Raw genomic sequence first — 5,373 nt, 5'->3', positions numbered from 1 at the left:
TTCTGGCTTCTTGAGCCAGGATATCTTCAGAATCCATTATTTAAAGGCTTCAAGAAATGCTGTATATTCAATGCCCCAGATGGAACTAGAGATAATGTTTTGTGGGAAGATGTGGGAGATAAGAATAGTGAAGAAGAGTGTGAGAGTGAGGATGCATGTGGAAGTGACCAGCCCCCCCAAGTTGTAAGATCTAAGAAAGGAGTAGCACTCACCAGGTTTCAGACAGAACCTAGTATAAATCAAGTTAACATTTGAATTGAATTGAAGCCCATGTTGAATTTATGACTTACTGATATTGCTATAATTTGTGTCAATGGGTCTGTTTATTAAAATAATACCAAAATAAAATGATTGGGGGGGAGGCAGGGGGTCGGGTCACCTTACATTCAGGGTTGTCTTAGATTTGAGTAAATATGGTATATCATCCCAGGCAAGGCTTTGTTTACCCAGGTCCTAAAACTGTACAGATGGGGACTCCACCTCTCTAGGTAGCTGGTTCCAGTGATCTACTACAATACAAATGCTGCTGAAAGATAGCTGGAAACACTCAAGTTTTAACTTCATCTCAGCATAAAATAAACTCCACTGAGCACCACACCACACTGAAGAGGCAAAAAGCTTCAAATATAAACAGATAAACAAAGCTCGAGTCATCACATGCTATTGTACTGTTAGTTTGTCACAATCACACTGCGAGGGTCATGAACAGTCACTTGTTCACTGTGACCCACCCCAACCTCAATGTGCTAGTTTCCCCATCTTTTGTAACCATTAAAATTAAAGTCTGAATTAAACTTTGAAAGAAAAATTGCAGAGCCATGTAAGAGAGCCCATTAAACATCCAGTGTGCATCTTCCTGTTCCTTTATGAAGACCTTTGAATTGTTTAACAACTAAAAAACAGATAATAACCTTTTGCTGATTAAAGCCAATGGTAGGTCTTATAACAGACTTGAAAATTCTATCAAGGTTATTAAATCAGAAAATACAAAGCGATTATAATAGTTATGGGCCGACTAGGCTGGAGATAGGGACTTCATTAATGAAGTGAAACAGTGGACTCATGTTTGCCAAGTTTCTCATCATTTTGAAAGAACCATTTTGCAGACTAAGGATTGCAGACTGGAGATCTGGATCATGTTTTCTTTGCTTAAGGGACTGATTTAAATCTGGGTTTGGGTTTGTGCTAAATTTCCACCTCCAGACCTAAAACGAAAAAGCATTTTTTTTTTAAATTGTGAACCATGTTAAAATAGAAGAAACTATGCAGCAAATTCATTTTTTACTCAACTAGGCAGGAAATAATGATATGCTTTCCTTACCTTGAAGTATTTCATTACAAGATATGAAAGTACTTTCAAAGTACTGCAGCTCAATCAATTGTTAATGCATCAGCCAGATGCATATACAAAATAGTAAATAAAAAGGGCAAATTTATTTTTTAAATAACATCTTTAATTAAAGTTTTTGCAAAGGCAAAATATTAAACTTAAAATAGGTCTTAGTACATCAAAATACTAAGTTCTCTAATTGTATTCCAAGCATGGCCTTCGAAACATAATATCCTGTATATCACAGAAGAGCAACCTTGATCTGCAATTGTACAGAATGAATTTTACAAACATAATAAATATATTTACCCCCTTACACATAACAGTATATGTACAACAGCAGTTGACAATAGTAGCTCAGAACAGCAAAAAAGGATATTCCCCCTCTCCGTGTTTTATTGGTACCCTATTGCATACTGGAGCAAGTAACATTGGATGGCTGCACGTCTAGCTAATCCAAGGTAGTTCCTTCTGGTTTAAAATAAATTCCTTTTGTTCCTCAATGTTCAATCCAACTGAGTTGCAAAAAACACAAAAACAAAACAAAAAAAAACACCCCAAACCAACTGCCTTATGTTAACTGCTTAAGGAAAAAAAAAGTAAGCATTAGCAACCTGATCTGCCAGAAACAAAAGGCCTGGTTTCCGCACATTTCTCACCCACTCAAAATAATGAGAACTAGATTTATGAATCCTAGACAGATATGTAACAATGTGCTAGTTTCCCCATCTTTTGTAACCATTAAAGTCTGAATTAAACCTTTAGAGAAAAATTGTAGAACCATGTAAGAGACCATTAGACATCCAGTGTGCATTTCCCTAAACCTACTGTTCTAGGTCCGGAACATTATTGCATTCTATAATAACAATAAAAAAATTCAAAAGAACTTTTTCAAATGGGGGAGAGAGAGACAGAGAGACAGAATAAGCTCTAGTTGACAAGGTCTCATTTTTAACTCCTGCATTGGAATTCCAGAATTGTATTCTGGTAGTGTTTTATGGTGACAATTGCTGCCGAGTGTAGACAGATTATACGATTACTTTTACAAAGGGAAAAGAAACCTAAAACCTCAAAAGTTTACTCTACCTTCTTAACTACAGCAAAAAATAGAAAGATATCTATAACAAAGATCTGTTACATCACATTTAGTATGTTCTTTGCTCTTTTCTAGAAACTGTGCTTCAGAACAGTCTCATCCCCTTAAGAATAAGCTATGACCATAATTTGTTCTTGTGAAATCATGATCTGTAAAAATCAGGAGAATGACTGTTGTTGAAAAAGCAGCTTGCAATTGCAACGCAGGAATAAGGTGGATGAAACCTCAAATTTTGCCACTTACCACCAACAGTTGGGGGAATAAAGTTTTATACATTTTATTTAAATAGTCCAATATAAAGTTCCTTATGAGACTAAATGCTCTATTACCCTCCTTAGCAGACAACATTTTCACTTCTTTTCAACTTAGATGTGTTAAAATGATTGCACATATTGAAAAGCCAATATAATTAGAGCTAAAATGTTGATTTGTGATTGAAGCACTGTAGGAAGTCTACTCTTAGGAATCCAATAAAATATAACCATGCTGACAAAGCAGGAATATCTGCTAATCGAAAAGGCACAAAACTCCGAACTTTGTCCAGTTGCTCTTTAAAATTTCCATTAGCCATCATGGTTAAAACATTTAACTATGAAGTTATCTTTCCCCATTTAGTCATCTTAAAAAGGTGCTCCATTATCTGTGCAAATCTAAACAAAAGCCCTCTTGAAACCGTTAATAATACTGAACTATTTAAAAAATGAAAAAAAAAAAATCTATTTTCTACTTCCAAGAAAAAAAATAATTTAAATGCTATGAACATGGGAATCCCTTGCCCTCAGAAAGGAATGGTTTTCTATAGAACCTAATGAAATTGTCTGTTCAATTAAAATATTAAAAATATGATTAAAATTCAAGTACAATAATAAAATTAAGCAAACTACATTCTTACATCAAGCTGCTACAATAAAAAAAATAAACGTGCTTTGTGATTTAAAAAAGGAACACTTGATGTAGCAATAAGAGCACAGTTTGGTACGTTTATGTTTGACTGGCTTTTAGAAAACTTCACAGGTACTACTATTGAAAGACCAGTGCCTCATCTGTCAAGCATACCTTATAATTAATTTGCAAGATACCATACAAGTATGGTTGGTTTCTAAACTTCCTTGAAGATGAGCTAAATTTAAGTCATCTTTAAAGCTGTGGTATTCCTTAAAAATAAATAAAAAGGCTATGCAGTTTCTACTATAAAATACTTGGGCAAAAGACCCTACATGTAAGAAGAAACTAAATATCTTGTACAGTAATCTGGGTTCCAGTAGTATAAACAGGAATCTGTAGCTAAAGGACTTTTACTGATTCAACTGTGCAACATAATGGGATTTGTTCTAAACCATTTGAAAGGCTAAAAAAAAAAACCCCTACTGGTAATCAGCATTAATACTACCTGGAGATGCAGGAAAGATACAAAGGAAATTATTAATCAATAACTGGTTTCACTGAAGATGCACACAATTTAAGTATGAATAGTGGTGCATTAAAATAAACAAGACTTCAAAAGTATTTCTTTCTACAGAAGAAAAAGTAAATACTGTTCAGAAAGAAACCCAAGTCCAGAGCCAAAAATGTATCCTAAAATGGTTACAGCTTTAGTTGGTAATGAATTAATAAGATCAGAAACTTAGCTTGTAACAAAGCCAATAATGTGTATAGACAGGTAAGTTACTAAAACAAACAAAAAAACCTTGACTACCTGTGAATTAAGGACAGCGATACCACAGATGCAAACATAACCACTCAGTTTTCTTTCTTGCTACATATTGTGGATCTCCTCTATGCTATTTGAGACTATGAATGCACTTGGAAAATAAGTAGAGAGCAAAAATGAAAGCAGTTAATATATACTGATGATTAAATATATTTTTGATTTTGTTAAATAAAAAATTTCAGTTTTATCCTCCACTAGAAGAAAGGCCAAGTAAAGTGGTAAAGAGTCTGCTTTGCAGTGTTCCCCTTGTTTGAGTTAAACTTGCTTCCTCTGTTGGTTTTTAACCTCCCCTCTCCCCCGCCCTCCACTTCAGGTAGGCAATGAGAACATTATAGTTTTATCTTGAAATGGTGAGCCACACAGAGCATTTGCATTCCTTCCTCACAGATGTCTGATTTAAAAACTACATTTCCAACTCCTCCTCCCTTGCTGGAGAGGGACTGAATTTCTGAAAGACTGATCTGAAAGAAGAACCATTGCATCAAGGAAAAGATGTTTTGCTTTTCATAAATGACATTTGTGATAGGCAAGTGCAAAGGCTGTTACATTAGGTTTAAGTATGTGATGACTATTTCTGCATTACCAAGTCATCCCTTTTATTAAGTTACTCTTGACAAAATTTATGATCAATGCTTCACATCATTCGCCATAAAGCTGTGCATCACTAGAGGCTTTAAAGACATTAATGGCAGCACACTTCAACTTACTGGTAAGACTATACAAGGAGAGAAAAAGCTCTGGGGTATTGTTATAATTAAACCAGTCTCCTTATTAGCAGAACTTCAGCTGGGTATTAAAAGCTTATATATAACCTCTCCCTAACACAAACATTCAGAGTTCTGTCCCACCCATATTTATGGATGCCTGGATTGTAAAAGTAGTGAGCAAGTGAAGGAATGAATATAATAAGTAATCAGAATGCCTGCAGTTTTCAATCTGAAGAGTCTCTACAGGCCTTTTAAGCAGCAAATAAAAGCTACCATTGCATTCTTCTCAGCTCCATCATGCCAAACCACTCTATCAAATGCTAAAAGTATGTTTAAAAGAGTCAAGGGGCCCGATTTTTCGAAAAAGGTTTATAGGTTTTCAACACTAAAAGAAAAAAAATACAGACCCAAAGGTCAAGGTATCACTCAAATTAAGAAGTATAAATTATCATATTACATTTTGTAACTGCTAAGAATAAGAATTTCTTGGAAGAAAGCGGGGGGGGGGGGGGGGGGGGGGGGGGAGGGG

The sequence above is a fragment of the Alligator sinensis genome, unplaced genomic scaffold (assembly GCF_000455745.1).
Source record: "Alligator sinensis unplaced genomic scaffold, ASM45574v1 scaffold289_1, whole genome shotgun sequence".
Taxonomy (NCBI): Eukaryota; Metazoa; Chordata; order Crocodylia; family Alligatoridae; genus Alligator; species Alligator sinensis.
Note: the sequence above shows the minus strand (reverse complement) of the source record.